The sequence below is a fragment of the Cherax quadricarinatus genome, chromosome 23, assembly GCF_038502225.1.
Source record: "Cherax quadricarinatus isolate ZL_2023a chromosome 23, ASM3850222v1, whole genome shotgun sequence".
Lineage (NCBI taxonomy): Eukaryota > Metazoa > Arthropoda > Malacostraca > Decapoda > Parastacidae > Cherax > Cherax quadricarinatus.
This window is the reverse complement of record NC_091314.1, coordinates 30,390,595-30,414,182: the sequence shown is the minus strand read 5'-3', so window position 1 is coordinate 30,414,182 and position 23,588 is coordinate 30,390,595. Positions and strand designations below refer to the sequence as shown.

The following is a 23,588-nucleotide window of genomic DNA, read 5'->3' as shown; positions in this document are numbered from 1 at the left end:
TTTGCTAAGTACAAAGATAGCCAGGGCATTTTGTACAGACTAATACTAATACACAGTAACTAAAACTAGACAAGATAGTAGTGGTTAACTGTATTACAATTTTATTTAATCTTAATACTAATGCGAAGTAGTCAAGATGGAGGTCTTTAAGAATAATAATTCTGAAGTTGCACATAAAAAAATATTACAAATACAGTGGACCCTCGCCTAACGAATGCATCGCATAACGTTAAATCCGCCTAACGAAGCATTTGAGTGTAAAAAATTTGGATCGCTTAACGATAAAAAACTCACCCAACGTGATTCCTCCCAAACCTGTCTGTCCAGCCTGAGTGCCTCAGCTGCCTTGCCGTCATTGTTTACAAGCCAGGGAGGCCGGTTGCATGCATACATTTGATACATTTTGTATTATTCCATTGTTTATAGTGCTTGTAACTGCTAAATAAGCCACCATGGGCCCAAAGAAAGCTTCTAGTGCCAACCCTGTGGTAAAAAGGGTGAGAAATACTATCATACCACAGTCAGGTGTTGCTGCACCCAGGGCCGGATTACCGCATAGGCAAACTAGGCATTTGCCTAGGGCCCCGCGCATTTGGGGGCCCCGCGGTCCAAGGGGTTCAGGGGCTCATCCAAGACTGCACACATGGTGCAAGTGCAAAGGGGTCCCTACCTAAAAAGTTCAAGTGTTTGGAGAGTAAAATTGATTTTTAAAAATTAATCAAAACAAAAATAAATAATGAAATAAAATAAAATAAAAATAAATAAACCTAACCATAGATGGCAACACTCAACATGCCTTTGTTTACATCAGAACAGCTGTGTTTTCCCACTAATGGGTGAGTATGGGAGATTCCTCTCCAATTTTCTGTAGTAATTACACTTTATCTAGACTTGTACTGTGACAAATTAACTGAAGAACTGTAAGACAGCTACATACTTCGTCATTCTGGATTCACTGATTACAGAATTGGTGAAAAGAAAAGAAATCTACCAGAATCTCAATGACAAGTTTGGATTTCTGTTCAAAATTACTACTATGCCAGATGCAGAATTGAGAGAAGCTGCATTAAAGTTGCAACAACACCTTTCAGCAGATGTTCAGGACACATTTGTTGAAGAAATAGTTCATTTTTCTGGGTATATGAATCAGATTAAAGCTCCACCTGAAAAATGTGCACCTTCAGCTGCTTTGAAACATTTAAGAAATGCAGGTATCTCAGAAACCTTCCCTAATGTTGACATAGTGTATCGCCTTTACCTAACACTTCCAGCTACTAACTGTGAAGGAGAACGTTCATTTTCTGTTTTGAAGAGAGTGAAAAACCAGCTCCGTTCAACATTGAGCCAAGACAAATTGTGTAACCTAGCCTTGTTGACCATTGAGTCTGATCTAACAAGAAATATTGATTTTCAGAATATAATTGATGATTTTGCCAATATGAAATCCAGAAAAAAGTTTATTTAAGAAGTGCCTGTGAATATAAACAATTCTTTACTTTCTTGAGTTTATATGATTTGATAGTCTTATGCATGATGCAGTGATAACAATAATGGTCAGTGATTTATAAAGGGAATAATAGTGCTGTAGTGGTTATGCTGAATATAATAGGTACATGATGTCACTACTTTAATAGCCTAATCTAGTAATACTATGCTGTCTTGAGTTTATTCTCTTTAAAATGCATGATTTAACAAGATAGTTATAATGGCTGTTGGTAAATGGTTTTGGTTGTCTTGATGTACTTTCCCTATTAAATTTAATCTAAATAGCCAGAATGTATTTAATTAGACCTTAAACAGGCTCACACCGACCCCCCCACCCCCAAGCTGGAAGGGGTTGCTTTGCTTACTCGTAACTCAAAGGGGCCCCGCCAATCTGAATAGCCTAGGGCCCGGAGACTTCTTAATCCGGCCCTGGCTGCAGCACGGTCAGCTGTTGCTGCACCGGTCTGCTGCACCACGGTCAGCTGTTGCTGCACCGGTCTGCTGCACCACCGTCAGCTGTTGCTACACCATGGTCAGCTGCTGCTGCACCACAGTCAGCTGTTGCTGCACCACCATCAGCTGTTGCTGCACCACAGTCAGCTGTTGCTGCACCATGATCAGCTGCTGCTGCACCACAGTCAGCTGCTGCTGCACCATGGTCAACTGCTGCTGCACCACAGTCAGCTGTTGCTGGACCACTGTCAGCTGCTGCTGCAGCACCATCAGCTGTTGCTGCACCACAGTCAGCTGTTGCTGCACCACCATCAGCTGTTGCTGCACCACAGTCAGCTGTTGCTGGACCAGTCAGCTGTTGCTGCACCATGATCAGCTGCTGCTGCACCACAGTCAGCTGCTGCTGAACCACTGTCAGCTGCTGCTGCACCACAGTCAGCTGCTGCTGCACCATGGTGAACTGCTGCTGCACCACAGTCAGCTGTTGCTGAACCACAGTGTTATGGGACTATAGGACCCAACATGTATTTATAAGTAACAGTTACTCTGGAATACCTAATTATATTGAATTGATGGGGACTCAGTTCTAAATGTCATAAGGGCTGATCAACCTTATGACTGAGAGGCAGCTGGGTCAAGCCTATTTTTCTCAATATAATATGTTATACTATAGACACATAAACACACAATTTAAATTAGTAGTTTATAAAGTTGTATTTCTTTTTGAAAAAGTAAAATTAAGGGTGGTAGAATTGTGGTAACTGGAGAATTGTGCTTGGCAACAGTCTTTTGTTTTGGTGGGAGGAGCTTAGCTAGTCTTTCTCTCTCTCCCTCTCACTGAGGCTCTCTCTCTGTGGCTGACCTTCAACCTGGCAGGATCTCTGGGTCCTTCTTCTATCTTTTGGGGCATTGTGTGTGCTCCAGGGGGTGAGTTTTTATAATTTAAGTTGTGGCCACCATACCCAGGGTGACTAAAGTGTGTCAAAACACTGGTTAGCCCAGAATTATGTCAAGAAGAGAGAAGGACAAAAGTTGTTGGAAAACACCATGTGGAGAACAGCTATGGAGTGTGTAGATCTTTGTTTTGAAAATGTGAGGCTGTAATTGTATATTCTGTACATATCTATTCAGAATACAGTTATATTTTTATAGTAGTAGTTTACATAACCTGTGAAGAGGGCTGGTGAAAGGATATCAGAGACACTCAGGATGATCAGCCATAGTGTAAGTATTACCCCTAGACAGATAAGGCCATTAAGTAAAAAGCTACCCTACACTAGAACATGTAGTGAGAACCTTACTATCAAAGTAATAAGGGACAACTAACGTAACACACAGTGAGCTGCTCCTGCACCACAGTCAGCTGCTGCTGCACCACCATCAGCTGTTTCTGACCAACATGACTTGTCCCGAACCTGTCCATCCAGCCCTGCCGTCATTGTTTACAAGCCAAGATGGCCGGTTGCATGCATACATTCGATACATTTTGTATTATTCCATTATTTATAGTGCTTGTAACTGCTAAATAAGCCACCATGGGCCCAAAGAAAGCTTTTAGTGCCAACCCTGTGGTAAAAAGGGTGAGAAATACTATCGTACCGCAGTCAGGTGTTGCTGCACCACAATCAGCTGTTGCTGCACCAGTCTGCTGCACCACTGTCAGCTGTTGCTGCACCACGGTCAGCTGCTGCAGCACCACAGTCAGCTGTTGCTGCACCACCATCAGCTGTTGCTGCACCACAGTCAGCTGTTGCTGGACCAGTCAGCTGTTGCTGCACCACAATCAGCTGCTGCTGCACCACAGTCAGCTGCTGCTGCACCATGGTGAACTGCTGCTGCACCACAGTCAGCTGTTGCTGAACCACGGTGAGCTGCTCCTGCACCACGGTCAGCCACTGCTGCACCACAGTCAGCTGCTGCTGCACCACCATCAGCTGTTTCTGACCAACATGACTCGTCCCGAACCTGTCGATCCAACCCTGCCATCATTTTTTACAAGCCAGGGTGGCTGGTTGCATGCATACATTCGATACATTTTGTATTATTCCATTGTTTATAGTGCTTGTAACTGCTAAATAAGCCACCATGGGCCCAAAGAAAGCTTCTAGTGCCAACCCTCTGGTAAAAAGGGTGAGAAATACTATTGTACCACAGTCAGCTGCTGCTGCACCACTGTCAGCTGTTGCTGCATCACCATCAGCTGTTGCTGCACCACCTTCAGCTGTTGCTGCACCACAGTCAGCTGTTGCTGCACCACCATCAGCTGTTGCTGGACCATAGTCAGCTGTTGCTCCACCACCATCAGCTGTACTACTAGAAGATGTGGAGAGAACATAAGAACATAAGAAAGGAGGAACACTGCAGGAGGCCTGTTGGCCCATACTAGGCAGGTCCTTTACAATTCATCCCACTAACAAAACATTTGCCCAAGCCAATTTTCAATGCCACCCAAGAAATAAGCTCTGATGTGAAAGTCCCACTCAAATCCAACCCCTCCCACTCATGTACTTATCCAACCTAAATTTGAAACTACCCAAAGTCCCAGCCTCAATAACCCAACTAGGTAGACTGTTCCACTCATCTACTACCCTATTTCCAAACCAATACTTTCCTATGTCCTTTCTAAATCTAAACTTATCTAATTTAAATCCATTACTGCAGGTTCTCTCTTGGAGAGACATCCTCAAGACCTTATTAATATCCCCTTTATTAATACCTATCTTCCACTTATACACTTTGATCAGGTCTCCCCTCATTCTTCGTCTAACAAGTGAATGTAACTTAAGAGTCTTCAATCTTTCTTCATAAGGAAGATTTCTAATGCTATGTATTAATTTAGTCATCCTACGCTGAATGTTTTCTAATGAATTTATGTCCATTCTGTAATATGGAGACCAGAACTGAGCTGCATAATCTAGGTGAGGCCTTACTAATGATGTATAAAGCTGCAGTATGACCTCTGGACTTCTGTTGCTTACACTTCTTGATATAAATCCCAGTAATCTATTTGCCTTATTACGTACGCTTAGGCATTGCTGTCTTGGTTTAAGGTTGCTGCTCACCATAACCCCCAAGTCCTTTTCGCAATCTGTATGGCTAAGTTCTACATCATTTAACTTATAAGTACTAGGGTTATGGGCACTCCCAAGCTTCAGAACCTTGCATTTATCTACATTGAACTGCATCTGCCACTTTTCTGACCAAGAATAGAGTTTGTTTAAATCCTCCTGAAGTTCCATAACATCTACGTTTGAATCAATTATCCTACCTATCTTCGTGTCATCGGCGAATATGCTCATATCACTAGTAATTCCCTCATCAAGATCATTGATATATATTATAAACAACAACGGGCCCAAGACTGATCCCTGTGGAACGCCACTTGTTACAGATCCCCACTCGGATTTAACCCCCATTTATGGACACTCTCTGCTTCCTGTCAGTGAGCCATGACTCGATCCACGAGAGCACTTTTCCCCCAATGCCATGAGCTGCCACTTTCGTTAACAGTCTATGGTGCGGAACTCTATCAAAAGCCTTACTAAAATCTAAGTAAATAATATCAAATTCTTTATCATGGTCAACAGCCTCAAAAGCTTTACTGAAGAAAGTTAATAAATTAGTTAGACAAGACCGGCCTCTTGTGAATCCATGCTGAGTATCATTAATCAAGCTATGCTTATCGAGATGGCTTCTTATAATCTCAGCTATAATTGACTCTAGTAATTTGCCTACAATTGAGGTCAGGCTTATTGGGCAGTAATTTGACGGTAACGACTTGTCCCCTGTTTTAAAAATAGGAATTACATTAGCCATCTTCCACATATCAGACACTACACCTGTTTGAAGAGATAAATTAAAAATATTAGTTAATGGTTCACAGAGTTCCATTTTGCATTCCTTAAGAACCCTTGAAAAAACCTCATCAGGACCCGGCGACTTATTTTGCTTCAGTCTGTCTATCTGCTTCACAACCATTTCACTAGTGACTGTGATGTTACATAATTTATCTTCTTCTAGCCCACTATAAAAATTAATTACTGGAATATTGTTAGTGTCTTCCTGTGTAAAAACTGAGAGAAAATAATTATTAAAAATCGAGCACATTTCATTCTCTTTGTCAGTAAGGTGCCCATAGTTATTTTTAAGGGGACCTATCTTATCTCTAACTTTTGTTCTATAGACCTGGAAAAAACTTTTTGGGTTAGTTTTAGAATCCCTAGCAACTTTAATTTCATAGTCCCTTTTAGCTTTTCTTATCCCCTTTTTAATGTCCCTCTTAATGTCAATATACTGATTCATAAGATGACCCTCACCTCTTTTGATACACCTATAAATTCCTTTCTTATGCCCTAGTACATATTTGAGCCTATTATTCATCCATTTTGGGTCATTTCTATTTGATCTAATTTCTTTATATGGGATAAACGTTCTTTGAGCAGCATGTATAGTGTTCAGAAAACTGTCATATTGATAGCTCACTTCGTTACCCCAGTCAACAGATGATAAGTGTTCTCTAAGCCCATCGTAATCTGCTAAGCGAAAATCTGGGACTGTTACTGAGTTATCGCTACTATCGTACTTCCATTCAATGCTAAATGTAATTGATTTGTGGTCACTAGCATCCAGTTCCTCTGAAATTTCTAAATTATTAACAAGGGATTCATTGTTTGCCATAACTAAGTCAAGCAGGTTATTTCCCCTTGTAGGTTCTGTCACAAACTGCTTCAAAAAACAATCCTGAACTACTTCTAAGAAGTCATATGATTCTAAATTCCAAGTCAAGAAATTCCAATCAATATGACTAAAGTTAAAGTCTCCTAGAATTACTACATTATCGTGCCTTGTGGCCTTAACAATTTCCTCCCATAGTAGTCTCCCTTGGTCCCTATCTAAGTTTGGGGGACGGTATATCACTCCTAAAATCAGTTTTTCATGCCCCTCTGAAAATTCTATCCAAAGAGACTCTGTATGTGTTACGCAACAGTTCAGGCGATCTCGGACATACAATGCCATACAATGACATACAATGGTGTGGCTTAACGTGAAACAATTACCGAGAAACGATTAACCCCAGAGGGTTAGCCACCCAGGATAACCCAAGAAAGCCAGTGCATCATCAAGGACTGTCTAACTTATTTCCATTCGGGTCCTTAATCTTGTCCCCCAGGATGCGACCCACAACAGTTGACTAACACCCAGGTGAACAGGAAAAAATGCCTGGAACTAGTCCTCATATTGGTGAATTTAAGGCCAGCAATGGTTGGTTTGAGAGATTTAAGAATTGCAGTGGCATACACAGTGTGATAAGGCATTGTGAAGCTGAAAAATTCATCCCCAAACAAGTGTTCAATTGTGACAAAACAGGCCTTTTCTGGAAGAAAATACCAAACAGGACCTACATTGCTCAGGAGGAAAAGGCACTCCCAGGACACATGCCTGTGAAAGACAGGCTAACTCTCATGTTTTGTTGTAATGCTAGTGCGGATTGCAAAGTGAAGCTTTTACTCATGTATCACTCTGAAAATCCAAGAGTGTTCAAGAAAAACAGTGTCACATCACTCATCAATACTCTTCAATAAAGGTAAGTGTCATTTTAACATTTATTTATGTAGTTATTGTGCATGTCTTATTGTTTTCTTTGTAGGGAAATGTTATTTCACAAAATTTTTTTTTTTTAATACTTTTGGCTGTCTGGAATGGATTAATTGGATTTCCATTATTTCTTAAGGGGAAAATTAACTCGGCTAACGATATTTTCAGCTAACGATGAGCTCTCAGGAATGGATTAATATCGTTAGGCAAGGGTCCACTGTACTGGTTCAGGCAGCAATATTTCATGGACTGGCAGAAGTTTAAAAGTCTAGAGGTCACATAATATTACTAATTAGCATTTGTTTTGGTTGAAATGGTTAGTATTGAGAGATAAGATGATTTTCTAGCAAAGTCCTAAATTTACGAGTAGTCAGGGGATCCTTTACCGGTCTGGTAGTGAGTTCCAGATCTTCGGGCCCTGTATGTGCATAATGTTTTTGCATAGTGTGAAACTGACATGAAGGATGCTGAAGAGTGCCTTATGCCTTGTATTGTGACTGTGCATTCTGTTGTAACTGTCAAGGAGTAGTTTAAGTGTAGGGTTTATATTGGAATTTAATGTTCTGTATATGTAGTAGGCACAATGATATGAGTGTATGTCTCATATATTTAGCAAGTTCAGGCTTTCTAAAAGTGGTCGGGTGTGCTGTCTAGCACAGGAGCTGGTTATCACCTGCACAGCAGATTTTTGTTGGATTATTAAAGGTGGTTGGCTGTGGTTGATCCCCAGGCACAAATAACACAGGTGAGGTAAGGATATATTAAAGAATGGTATAGGATAAGGAGTGTCGTTTGTGGTATATAGTATAGTATCTTCGAGAGGATGCCTACTGATTTGGAAGTTTTCTTGGATATGTGTTGGATATGAGAATGAAATTTAAGATTACAGTCAAGGAGATGTCCTAGAAATTTACCCTCAGTGTATTTTGATATAGGGTAACCACTTATCAATGTATTAAGTTGGATATTTCAGGCTCTGTTGCCAAAACAGCATGGAGTATGTTTTGTCTATGTTGAGAGTGAGTTTGTTGGTCATCATCCAAGTATATATTTTTAGCAGCTCGTTGTTTACAGTGTTTCTAAGTACAGCTGGGTTCGAATGGGAGTAGACATAAGTAGTGTCATCTGTGAATAGAATTGGTTTAAGGAGTTGGGTTGCATTGGGGAAATCATTGATGTAGATGAGAAAGAGTGGGCCTAGGACACTATTACAGCTACAAGCTGGATAGCGGTACTCTTACAGCTACAAGCTGGATAGTGGTACTCTTACAGCTACAGGCTGGATAGCGGAGTTGACTCTGTTTGCATATACAGTGGACCCTCGACCAACGATATTAATCCGTTCCTGAGAGCTCATCGTTAGTTGAAATAATCGTTAGTCGAGTTAATTTTCCCCATAAGAAATAATGGAAATCAAATTAATCCGTTCCTGACACCCCAAAGTATTGAAAAAAAAAAATTTTACCACATGAAATACTAATTTTAATACACACAAACTGAAGAAGACATGTACAATTACATGACACTTACCTTTATTGAAGACCTGGTGATGACTGATGGGATGGGAGGAGGGGAGAGTATGGATGGGGTTAGTGTTTAGAAGGGGAACCCCCTTCCATTAGGACTTGAGGTGGCAAGTCCTTTTCCGGGTTTACTTCCTTCTTCTTTTAATGCCACTAGGACCAGCTTGAGAGTCACTAGACTTCTGTTGCACAACATATCTGTCCATAGAGGCCTGTACCTCTCGTTCCTTTATGACTTTCCTAAAGTGGTTCACAACAGTGTCATTGTACAGGTTGCCAACATGGCTTGCAGTAGCTGTCTGAGGGTGATTTTCATCAAAAAATGTTTGCACTTTAAGCCACATTGCACACATTTCCTTAATTTTTGAAGTAGACAACTTCTTCAATTTCTCTATCCCCTCCTCTGGAGCAGTTTCCTCAGGTCTGGCCTCTTGCTCTTGAAGATGATCTTGCAGCTTATCAGTGGTTAGTTCTTCATTGTCCTCCTCCACCAACTCTTCCACATCCTCCCCACTAACCTCCAACCCCAAGGACTTCCCCAATGCCACAACTGATTCCACAACTGGCATAGGCTTCTCAGGGTTAGCCTCAAATCCTTCAAAATCCCTTTTGTCTACACATTCTGGCCACAGTTTCTTACAAGCAGAGTTCAAGGTCCTCTTAGTCACTTCCTCCCAAGCCTTACCTATAATGTTTACACAATTGAGGATGCTAAAGTGATCTCTCCAAAACTCTCTTAGAGTCAATTGAGTTTCTGAGGTCACTACAAAGCACCTTTCAAACATAGCTTTTGTGTAGAGTTTTTTGAAGTTTGCAATGACCTGCTGGTCCATGAGCTGCAGAAGAGGAGTGGTATTAGGAGGCAAAAACTTGACCTTGATGAAGCTCATGTCCCCAGAAAGTCGCTCTGCCAAGTCTGAAGGATGACCAGGAGCATTGTCTAATACCAGGAGGCACTCAAGGTCCAATTTATTTTCCAGGAGGTAATTTTTCACAGTGGGGGCAAATGCATGGTGTAACCAGTTATAGAAAAAGTCCCTAGTGACCCATGCCTTACTGTTTGCCCTCCACAGCAAACACAAATTAGCCTTGAGGACATTGTTTTTCCTGAACACTCTGGGAGGATCAGAGTGATACACCAATAAAGGCTTCACTTTGCAATCACCACTAGCATTGGCACACATCAACAGAGTAAGCCTGTCATTCATAGGCTTATGTCCTGGGAGTGCCTTTTCCTCCTGAGTAATGTAGGTCCTGCTTGGTATTTTCTTCCAAAACAGGCCTGTTTCGTCACAATTAAACACTTGTTCAGGTTTCAGTCCTTCACTGTCTATGTACTCCTTGAATTCCTGCACATATTTTTCAGCCGCTTTGTGGTCCGAACTGGCAGCCTCACCATACCTTATCACACTATGTATGCTACTATGATTCTTAAATCTCTCAAACCAACCTTTGCTGGCCTTAAATTCACTCACATCACCACTAGTTGCAGGCATTTTTTTAATTAAATCGTCATGCAACTTCCTAGCCTTTTCACATATGATCGCTTGAGAGATGCTATCTCCTGCTATCTGTTTTTCATTTATCCACACTAATAACAGTCTCTCAATATCTTCTATCACTTGCGATCTCAGTTTCAAAAACATAGTTGCACCTTTGGCAAGAACAGCTTCCTTGATTGCCGTTTTCTTGGCCACAATAGTAGCGATGGTTGATTGGGGTTTTGTGTACAACTTGGCCAGCTCGGAGACACGCACTCCACTTTCATACTTAGCAATGATCTCTTTCTTCATATCCATAGTGATTCTCACCCTTTTTGCTGTAGGGTTGGCACTAGAAGCTTTCTTGGGGCCCATGGTGACTTATTTTGCAGGTGCAATCACTAAAAATGCTGTGATAATATGAAATGTTCCGATTGTATGTTTGGATGTGACGGCGATGGCTGGCTGGCTTGTAAACACTGGCACCCACGGGACAAGTGAGGCACGCTCAGGCCACACGTGGATGCATCTTGAACGGAACGAATCGCGTTGGTCGAGTTTTTTAGTGCTAGTCGAGGCAAAATTTTTGCGTTAAAATGTATCGCTAGTCGGATTTAACGTTATACGGTGCCATCATTGGTCGAGGGACCACTGTACAGTGGACCCTCGGGTAATGGCATTAATCCATTTCAGAGAGCTTGACTTTAACCAATTTTTCCATTAGCTGAATTAATTTTTCCAATGAGAAATAATGGAAATCCAATTAATCCGTTCCAGACACCCAAAAGTATTAAACAAAATATTTTTTTTACATGAAACAGAGTGGACCCCCGACTTACGATGGCCTCACCCTACAATAAAACCGACTTACGATGCTTGTCAGGGTAAAAATTTGACCCCGACCTACATTGAAAACTTGACTTACATCATTCGTCCCAAATGCGGCGGTCTGGTCTGTCTGGCCTGAGCGCCTCAGCTGAGCTAATGTGACATTGTTTACAAGCCAAGGCGGATGGTTGCACGCATACATTCGATAAATTTTGTATTCCAGTGTTTTTAGTGCTAAATAAGCCACCATGGGCCTATTGAGAATACCGAGAAACAAGTAACCCCAGAGGGTTAGCCACTCAGGATAACCCAAGAAAGTCAGTGTGTCATCGAGGACTGTCTAACTTATTTCCATTGGGGTCCTTAATCTTGTCCCCCAGGGTGCAACCCACACAAGCTGACTAACACCCAGGTGAACAGGAAAAAATGTCTGGAACTAGTGCTCATATTGGTGAATTTAAGGCCAGCAAAGGTTGGTTTGAGACATTTAAGAATCGTAGTGGCATACACAGTGTGATAAGGCCTGTTCTGGAAGAAAATGCCAAACAGGACCTACATTTCTCAGGAGGAAAAGGCACTCCCAGGACATAAACAGTGTCTCATCACTCGTCACATCTTCAATAAAGGTGTCATTTATTCTTCATTTAGTACACTAGTACATGGACAATATATATTGTGCATGTATCTTTCTTTTTGTGTGTAGGAAAATGTATATTTCATGTGGTAAAAAAATTTGTTTTCATACTTTTGAGTGTCTTGAATGGATTAATTTAATTTCCATTATTTCTTATGGGGAAAATTAATTTGACTTACGATAATTTCGTCTTACGATGTGCTCTCTGGAACTGATTAACATCATAAGTTGGGAGTCCACTGTATATATTTCCCTACACAGAAAACAATGAGACATGCACAATAAACAATACTGAAATGACACTTACTTTTATTGAGGACATGTTGATGATTGATGAGATGGGAGGAGGGCAGAGAATGGAGGAGTTTACAATTTGGAAGGGGAATCCCCTTCCATAAAGACTTCAGGTAACAAGTCCTTTTCTGGGGTTATCTCCCTTCTTTGTTTTTTAATGCCACTAGGACCAGTTTGAGAGTCACTGGACCCCTGTCCCACTATATATCTGTCCAGAGAGCTCTGTTTCTGGCGTCTCTTTAAGATTTCCCTATAATGGGACACAACAGTGTCATTGTACATGTTGCCATTATGGCTTGTAACAGCTGTGTCAGGGTAATGTTCATCCATAAATGCTTGCACCTTTGTCCACATTGTACAAATGTCCTTAATCTTTGATGAAGGCAACTTCCTCCATCTCTCTTCCTCCTCCTCTGAAGGAAATTCCTGAGCTGTGATCTGTTGCTGTTGCACCTAAGAACATAAGAACATAAGAAAGGAGGAACACTGCAGCAGGCCTGTTGGCCCATACTAGGCAGGTCCTTTACAATTCATCCCACTAACAAACATTTGACCAACCCAATTTTCAATGCCTCCCAAGAAACAAGCTCCGATGTGCAAGTCCCTCTCAAATCCAACCCCTCCAAGCTCTTGCAGCTCTGTAGTGGTTAGCTCTTCATCGTTGTCCTCTACCAACTCTTCCACATCCTCCCCACTAACCTCCAACTCCATGGACTTCCCCAATGCCACAATAGATTCCACAACTGGCATAGGCTCCTCAGGGTTAGCCCCAAACCCTTCAAAATCCCTCTCTTACACGCATTCTGGCAACAATATTCTCCAAGCAGCATTCAAAGTCCTGGAAGTCACTCCCTCCCAAGCCTTACCTATGAGGTAAGGATACTGAGGATACTGAAGTGATGTTTCCAGAACTCTCTTAGGGTCAGTTCAGTGTCTGAGGTCACTTCAAAGCACTTTTGAAACATTGCTTTGGTGTACAGTTTTTTGAAGTTTCAAATGATCTCCTGGTCCATGGGCTGGAGGAGAGGAGTGGTGTTAGGAGGCAAAATCTTGACTTTATTAAAACTAAACTCCATCACAATTTGCTCTTCCATTTCTTGAGGATGAGCAGGAGTATTGTCTATTACCAGGAGGCACTTCAGTGACAATTTATTTTCCGGGAGGTATTTTCTCACACTGGGGCCAAACGCATCATAGAACCAATTGAGGAAAATGCCCCTAGTGACCCATGCCTTACTGTTTGCTCTCCACATCACACACAATTTAGTCTTGACGACATTGTTTTTCTTGAACACTCTGGGAGTTTCAGAGTGATACACGAATAAAGGCTTCACTTTGCAATCCCCACTAGCATTACTACAAAACATGAGAGTTAGCCTGTCTTTCATAGGCTTGTGTCCTGGGAGTGCCTTTTCCTCCTGAGTAATGTAGGTCCAGTTTGGCATTTTCTTCCAAAACAGGCCTGTTTCATCACAATTGAACACTTGTTTGGGTTTTATTTTTTCAGCCTCTATGTACCCCTTAAAGTCCTGCACATATTTTTCTGCTGCTTTTTTGTCAGAACAGGCAGCCTCACCATGCCTTATTACACTGTGTATGCCACTACGATTCTTAAATCTCTCAAATCAACCTTTGCTGGCCTTAAATTCACTAGCATCAGCACTAGTTTCAGGTATTTTCTTAATTAGATCATCATGCAACTGCCTTGCCTTTTCACATATTATTGACTGAGAAACACTATCTCCTGATAATTGTTTCTTGTTGATCCACACCAGCAACAGTCTCTCCACATCTTCGAGTATTTGCAATCTCTGTTTTGTAAGCATACTTGCACCTTTTGCAACAACAGCTTCCTTGATTGCCTTTTTGTTGGCCCAGATAGTAGTGATGGTTGAATGGGGTTTGTTATATAACCTGGCCAACTCAGAGACATGCACTCCAGTTTCATATTTTGCAATGATCTCTTTCTTGAATTCAATAATATTTCTCACCCTCTTTATCACAGGGCTGGCACTTGAAGCTTTCTTTGGGCCCATGGTGGCTTATTTAGCAGTTACAAGCACTAAAAACAATGGAATAATACAAAATATATCGCATGTATGTGTGGAATCTTCCTCCCTGGCTTGTAAACAATGGCACACTAGCTGTACATGGAGTCATGGAAAGGCCGGGTGGCTCAGGCTGAGCGGACACGTTCAGGATGAATGCCCTTAACTGAGTTCTTGGGCATTAGCCAAGCTAATATTCTGATGCAAAAACGTGCCGCTATCCAATTTTGGCATTAGCCAATGCCACCGTTACCCAAGGGTCCACTGTATGTACTGGTGTCTGTCGTTAAGATAAGATTTGAGGTAATCGAGGGAATGTCTTCTGATGCCATAACGACTTAGTTTTAGGTGTAGGAGATTGTGGTCAACTGTATCAAATGCTTTTCATAGGTCAGTGGCGAGCCCCAGAAGATATTCATTTTTATCAAGAGCCGTATATATTAGTTCAAGCATTTGTATAACAGCATCATTCATACTTTTTTTTGGTCTTAACCCAAACTGGCAGGGGTTAAGTATGTTGTTGGATATAAGGTAGGAGTATAGTCATTTGTACATTATTTTTTGGAATACAGTGGACCCCCGCCTTATGAACGCATCGCGTTATGTTAAATCCACCATACGAAGCATTTGAACGCAAAAACTTTGCCTCGCCTCACGATAAAAAACTCGCCTTACGTGATTCATCTGGGACGCGTCCCATGTGTGGCCTCAGCTGCCCCGTGGGTGCCAGTGTTTACAAGCCAGCCAATGTGGTCGCATCCACGCATACATTCGGTACATTTCACCTTATCCCAGTGTTTTTTGTGCTTGTAACTGCAAAATAAGTTACCATGAGCCCCAAGAAAGCTTCTAATGCCAACCCTGTGGTAAAAAGGGTGAGAATTAGTATGGAAATTAAGAAAGATTTTGAAGGGTTTGGGGTTAACCCTGAGAAGGCTATGCCAGTTGTGGAATCCATTGTGGCTACTTCAAAGATTAAGGAAATGTGTGTGCAAACCTTTATGGATGAAAATCACCCTAACACAGCTATTGCAAGCCGTGCTGGTGACTATTACAATGACAATGTTGTGGCCCATTTTAGGCAAATCTTAAAGGAATGGGAGGTACAGACCTCTATGGACAGATTTGTTGTGTGACAGAGGTCCAGTGACTCTCAAGCTGGTCCTAGTGGCATTAAAAGAAGAAGGGAAGTAACCCTGGAAAAGGACTTGTTACCTCAAGTCCTAAGGGAAGGGGATTCCCCTTCTAAACAATAACTTCCACACTCTTTCCTCCTCCCATCACATTAATCATCACCAGATCTTCAATAAAGGTAAGTGTCATGTATTCTATTCTTAGTAGAGTAGTAATTGTACATGTCTTCTTCAGTTTGTGTGTATTAAAATTAATATTTCTTGTGGTAAATTTTTTTTTTTTATCATACTTTGGGGTGTCTTGCACGGATTAATTTAATTTCCATTATTTCTTATGGGGAAAATTAATTCGCCTTACAATAATTTCGGCTTACGATGAGCTCTCAGGAACGGATTAATATCGTAAGGTGGGGGGTCCACTGTATATGTTAGTGTAAATTTGTTATATAGTATTTATATCAATCAAGTTTATTCTCTATAAGGATTACAATGCAAGGTTTACAGATTTTGGTTTTTATGTGGTTTACATGTAATAAAATACTAATTACAGAGGGGGCCACTAGGACACCTAGCATGGCTAGGCATTTCGGGCAAACTTAGATTAATTCTTAACTCTAAATTATTATAGATTATGGAGTAAGTTGACTAAATACTAAGTGACTAAATACTAGTTTGTGAGTTTTGCAATGTGAATGCTTTTATTTTGGCACAATACATAGTTTCTATATTGGAGTATTACAGGCAAACTTATGACTCGATAGGAATCATTATTTTAAGATTAAGATTCGTATTTCTGTGCTTATAGTCAAATGGGTGAGTGAGTGAGTGTAAGTGTGAACCACCAGGTGGTTTTTATGTAGTTAGTTGATGGGGTGTATCAGGGGGATAAGATGTTTTCTAATGGTAGTTTTGAAGGTGATGAATGTGTCTGCAGTTCTAGAGTTTTCAGGTAGGGTGTTCCAGATTTTAGGGCCTTTGACATACATTGAATTTTTGTAAAGGTTTAGTCGGACACGGGGAATGTCGTAGAGATGTTTGTGTCTGGTGTTATGCCTGTGAGTCCTGTCACAACTATCAAGAAAGCATTTCAGGTCAAGGTTAATATTGGAATTTAAGGTCCTCTAGATGTAGATTGCACAGTAGTAAGTGCTGATGTTCTGAACAGGGAAGTGTCCTTGGCCCTCTTCTCTTTCTCATATACATAAATGACCTACCAAATGCTTCGCAATTACTCAAACCCACACTATTTGCAGATGACACTACATACGTCTTCTCTCACCCAAGCCCAGTCACGCTAGCCAATACTGTAAATACCGAATTACAGAAAATATCTACCTGGATGAGGACTAACAAACTTACACTAAACATTTACAAAACCTACTTCATTCAGTTTGGTAACAGAGCTACAGATGTCCCTCTTAACATAATGATAAACGGATCACCTATCACAAAACTCACAGAGGGAAAATTCTTAGGAATCCACCTTGATAATAGACTCAAATTTCATACACATATACAACAAATTTCTAAGAAAATTTCCAAGACCGCAGGCATACTATCGAAGATATGGTACTATGTTCCACAGTCAGCCCTCCTGGCCCTATATCACTCTCTTATTTACCCCTATCTCACCTATGGAATTTGTGCATGGGGCTCAACAACAATTAACCATCTCAAACCACTAATTACCCAACAAAAGGCTGCAGTCAGAATGATAACAAATTCCCACTACTGGCAGCACAAACCACCAATATTCAAAACACTAAACCTACTCACCATACAAAACATCCATACTTATTACTGCACCTATTACATACATAGAACACTTAACTCTGATATTAACCCTCCCCTCAAACATCTCCTTGCCAACCTCAACAGAACACATGACCATAACACAAGGCACAGATCACTCTTTGATGTTCCTCGTGTCCATCTCACGCTATGCAAAAACTCAATGCACATAAAAGGCCCTAAAATCTGGAATTCATTACCTGTAAATATAAAAGAAACACTACCTGTTTATAAATTCAAGTCTCTTCTCAAAGATCACTTACTCACCCAAAACCAAATAAATACTGAATAACTGAACCTTATAAATTGTATATCTTAAATGTTTCTCACAATTATATCACATAAATGTTAAACCTAAGACCCAATCTAACTTTGTTATTTTTTAAATACACTACCTAACAGAATACTCCATTCTACTGAATGTACAGCAATGCATGCAACCATATGATCTGTCTTTGTAATACTCATTTGTGCTTTTTTGTTATCTGTTTACAATAAAGTTTTATCACTGATTACATCATTGCTTAGTTAATCTTAAGTTAATTTTAAGCCAGCCCATAATGCTATGCATACAAGTGGCTTTGGCATGCTGCTCTTACCTGTATTTTTTTGTACCATTGTATGTATGTTCAAATTATTAAATAAATAAAAATAAATAAATAAATAAAAAGTTTAGATCTATGAAGAGTGGGGGTGTGTGTTGCCAGGGATGGGATTTAGTGATTATTCTTACTGCGGCTTTTTGTTGGGTTATTATTGGCTTCAGGTGTGTTGCTGCATTTGATCCCCAAGCACAAATAGCATAGGTGAGGTATGGATAAATGAGTGAATGGTATAGTATGAGAAGGGCATTTTGTGGCAAGTAGTATCGTATCTTGGAGAGGATCCCAACTGTTTTTGATACTTTTTTTGTTATGTGTTGGAAATGGGTGTTGAAATTCAGGTTGTTGTTGAGGTATAGGCCTAGGAATTTGTCCTCATTATGTCTGGCAATTAGAGTGTTGTCGATCTTAATGTTAGGTTGCGCAACACTTGCTCTGCTACCAAACATAATATACACCTACCAGCCGACTTATGACCAAGCTTGGTTCCGACCAACTGGTCGTAAATGAAATGAACATAAGTCGAACCTTTGAAAATTGCTGACATACTGGGTAGGGCATAATGTCAAACTTTTCTTATATAAACTACCTACATAGTACTGTAATGTAATGTACAATCATTATTTCATTCTTTTTACCATAATTTATTTCTATTGTTATACAGTGGACCCTCGACTAATGCTATTAATCCATTCCTGAGAGCTCATCGTTAGTCAAAATTATCGTTAGTTAAGTTAATTTTCCCCATAAGAAATAATGGAAATCAAATTAATCCTTGTAGGACACACCAAAGTATGAAAAAAAAATTGTTTTTACCACATGAAATATTAATTTTAATACACACAAACTGAAGAAGACATGCACAGTTACATGACACTTACCTTTATTGAAGATCTGGTGATGATTGTTGGGATGGGAGGAGGGGAGAGTGTTGATGGTCTTAGTGTTTAGAAGGGGAATCCCCTTCCATTAGGACTTGAGGTGGCAAGTCCTTTTCCAGGGTTACTTCCCTTCCCTTTAAATCTCTCAAACCAACCTTTGCTGGCCTTAAATTCACTCACATCACCACTAGTTGCTGGCATTTTTTTCATTAAATCGTCATGCAACTTCCTAGCCTTTTCACATATGATCACTTGAGAGATGCTATCTCCTGCTATCTGTTTTTCGTTTATCCACACCAATAACAGTCTCTCAACATCTTCGAGTACTTGCGATCTCAGTTTCGAAAACATAGTTGCACCTTAGGCAAGAACAGCTTCCTTGATTGCCGTTTTCTTGGCCACAATAGTAGCGATGGTTGATTGGGGTTTTGTGTACAACCTGGCCAGCTCGGAGACACGCACTCCACTTTCATACTTAGCAATGATCTCTTTCTTCATATCCATAGTAATTCTCACCATTATATCGGCTCCTGGTAGCGGCAGCAGCGACTTCCAAGCTCTGTACTTTTCTCCAACTATCAGAGCTACCAATGCTCCTATGATGACCTAGTTACAAGCAAAACTGCACTACCCAACGTAGCACCCAGAATGACCAAAGATTACCAACAGTGAAACCTACAAATCGAAAATAATAGAGATCAAAGGAAGACTGCCCACAAACCGAAAGCAACACCCCGCTGCCAGCCGAACAACGTAACCCTAAGCTTTGTATAACTACAACTTCTTTTTAACTACAACAATTCCTGTAGTATTATGAGGCGCAATCTAAGAGGAAACAGCACCAAGGCCAGCAAGAAAACACCGAAAAATCAACTATTCAACAAGTGTAGCCAGGAGGACGCCGGCCCAGCAACAACCCCACTCACCACCACTCAAGGCGACACCACAACAATAACAACAAACATGGCTGCCGCCAGCCCATCCTCCCCTCTCTTCCCCGGATTCAACCTACCAAGTAGTCTCTCAGGTATGACCAACGATCCAGATACCCTAAAGACATGCATCTCCAACTTAGTTATTGAAAATATGAATCTTCGAGAGACACTAACAAAACAAGACACCAGGATGACACAACTCGAGAACAAAATCCTCAGTCTTGAACAAAAGTTATCAACACCAGGAATGACTAACTGTGACAAGACCATCCAAACAGTCATAGATAGCCATACCCAACAAATAATATCTCTTAATACAAAGGTTGAAGAAGCAGTAAAAGATTGGAAGAACAACTTAGATAACCAGTTCAGTGACTACTTTGCTCTCCAAGAAGATAAAACTGAACAAGATAAACTATCGGATGCAGTAATAGTTAACAGTCCACTTTTTCCCAGTGATATGAACCAAACAAACAGTAAAGAAATTACTCTGCAGATCATAAAGGACCAAACAAGTGTTATTGTACCAGAGTCTGAAATAAAAGAAGCCAGGTTACTAGGATCCCATGGTAGAAAAAGTCTTATGCTTAGATTCCACTCACATGACAGGAAAAAAGACTTAATTATTGCATCTATTAAAGTAAAGAAAGAGGTATACATAAATGAGTGTCTTACCAAAAAACGTCAGAACCTCCAGTATAGAGTCAGAAAACTTAAGCGGGAGAATAACGACACAATACACCAATGCTTCACACGGAATGGGAACATTCTTATTAGGAAAACATATGTAGGTCAACTGTACACAATCACGAACGAGAATGATCTATCACGATTTCTCAGGGATACTAATCTTACAGAGAATAACTAAACAATGTCCAACTTAAAAGCCTACGTAGTGTAGTGTATGTTTTGCTCCATTATTGTTCAAATTTCATTGTACAATCTCTTAGTAATTAAATAATCAACTACCTCATTTTGTAATTTTACTAGTAAGCATAAGTCACCTTATGTAATTTTCTTATTTACTATTGTTTGCTTAAACATTAGCTGAATTGATACTTTCTCTGTCCATATTACTACCTCATATTTTTTTAAATACTATCAATTGATATTACTTACTAAAATTAATAATTATCATTTTTACTATAATTTCAATTTACTCTTAACATTTTTGACATTTAATAACCATTACTTGTCTAATTACCTTTACCTGTTTTAATACCACATTTACTATCTTAGAGTACTCTTAATTACCTTGTACTGCCATATAACCTCTAGTATAACTACCAGTGCAATATTGAATGAAATAAACATTACTTTTTCACTTTTTTTGTAATCATTATTACTTACTAAAATTTTATTAAACACCATATTTACAACCAGTCAATTTTACTTTTGTACATTAAACATTATTTTATACTTCCCATAACATTTTGTTGCCAAATTTTCAAGTTTGTATATTCAACTCCAACCTTTATATTATCCTTTGTACCTGTGTACCTGTGTACCTGTCTACCATCTTACTATCATATTATAACCAAGACATTACCATTGTTATTTTTTACTATTATTCTTTTGGTACTATAATTGTGAATTTTATTTTGTCAATTTAAATCTAGTTATTCTCTTGATCTTGTCAACAACCTATACCAGACCCTAGTGCAATTGCAAGTACCATTTCAATTTGTATTTTTATATTATAAGTTTATATTATAATTCCTACTCTAAGATTGTTTTCATATCTTAGTGACTATATTGTGTGTGCAATTAGTGTATATTTCAATTATATTATTGTTCAAGGCCCTTAACTATCTTTTGCTAACTAGTACCAACTACCTCATATATCTTTTTTTTTTTTCTACTTTTTTTATTCTTTTGCTACTTTAACTTGTATATTTTATCTTGTCAATTTAAATCTAGTTATACTCTAATTCTTGTAAACAACTTATATAACACCTTAGTGCAATTACAATTGCACTAAGGCCAGCAAGAAAACACCGAAAAATCAACTATTCAACAAGTGTAGCCAGGAGGACGCCGGCCCAGCAACCACCCCACTCACCACCACTCAAGGCGACACCACAACAATAACAACAAACATGGCTGCCACCAGCCCATCCTCCCCTCTCTTCCCCGGATTCAACCTACCTAGTAGTCTCTCAGGTATGACCAACGATCCAGATACCCTAAAGTCATGCATCTCCAACTTAGTTATTGAAAATATGAATCTTCGAGAGACGCTAACAAAACAAGACACCAGGATGACACAACTCGAGAACAAAATCCTCAGTCTTGAACAAAAGTTATCAACACCTGGAATGACTAACTGTGACAAGACCATCCAAACAGTCATAGATAGCCATACCCAACAAATAATATCTCTTAATACAAAGGTTGAAGAAGCAGTAAAACAATGGAAGAACAACTTAGATAACCAGTTCAGTGACTACTTTGCTCTCCAAGAAGATAAAACTGAGCAAGAAAAACTATCGGACGCAGTAATAGTTAACAGTCCACTTTTTCCCAGTGATATGAACCAAACAAACAGTAAAGAAATTACTCTGCAGATCATAAAGGACCAAACAAGTGTTATTGTACCAGAGTCTGAAATAAAAGAAGCCAGATTACTAGGATCCCATGGTAGAAAAAGTGTTATGCTTAGATTCAACTCACATGATAGGAAAAAAGACTTAATTATTGCATCTATTAAAGTAAAGAAAGAGGTATACATAAACGAGTGTCTTACCAAAAAACGTCAGAACCTCCTGTATAGAGTCAGAAAACTTAAGCGGGAGAATAATGACACAATACACCAATGCTTCACACGGGATGGGAAAATTCTAGTTAGGAAAACAAATGTAGGTCAACTGTACACAATCACGAACGAGAATGATCTATCACGATTTCTCAGGGATACTAATCTTACAGAGAATAACTAAACAATGTCCAACTTAAAAGTCTACGTAGTGTAGTGTATGTTTTGCTCCATTATTGTTCAAATTTCATTGTACAATCTCTTAGTATTTAAATAATCAACTACCTCATTTTGTGATTTTACTAGTAAGCATAAATCACCTTATGTGATTTTCTTATTTACTATTGTTCGCTTGAACATTAGCTGAATTGATACTTTCTCTGTCCATATTACTACCTCATATTTTTTTTAAATACTACAATTGATATTACTTACTAAAATTAATAAATATCATTTTTACTAAAATTTCAATTTACTCTTAACATTTTTGACATTTAATAACCATTACTTGACTAATTACCTTTACCTGTTTTAATACCACATTTACTATCCTAGATTACTCTTAATTACCTTGTACTGCCATATAACCTCAAGTATAACTACCAGTGCAATATTGAATGAAATAAACATTACTATTTCACTTTTTTGTAATCATTATTACTTACTAAAATTTTATTAAACACCATATTTACTACCAGTCAATTTTACTTTTGTACATTAAACATTATTTTATACTTCCCATAACATTTTGTTGCCAAATTTTCAAGTTTTTATATTCAACCCCAACCTTGTATTATCCTTTGTACCTGTGTACCTGGGTACCTGTCTACCATCTTACTATCATATTATAACCAAGACATTACCATTGTGATTTTTTACTATTATTCTTTTGTACTTTAATTGTGAATTTTATTTTGTCAATTTAAATCTATAGTTATAACCTTGATCTTGTCAACAACCCATACCAGACTCTAGTGCAATTGCAAGTACCATTTCAAATTGTATTTTTATATTATAAGTTTATATTATAATTCCTACCATCTGTCCATTTAACTTTGCTTACCATTACTTAATTTTAGTCCCTTTTATATTTTCTCCTTTATTTTAGCTTTATATAACTATCCTAGTTTATATATCCACAACTGTTAAA

The 23,588-nt window shown here is 39.3% G+C and overlaps 1 long non-coding RNA gene across 1 annotated transcript in view; it reads right to left on the bottom strand.

Moving 5' to 3' along the window:
• LOC138853143 (uncharacterized) overlaps positions 1–23,588 on the bottom strand; it is a 135,862-nt gene that overhangs the window by 4,328 nt on the left and 107,946 nt on the right. The gene's annotated exons all lie outside the window — the stretch shown is intronic.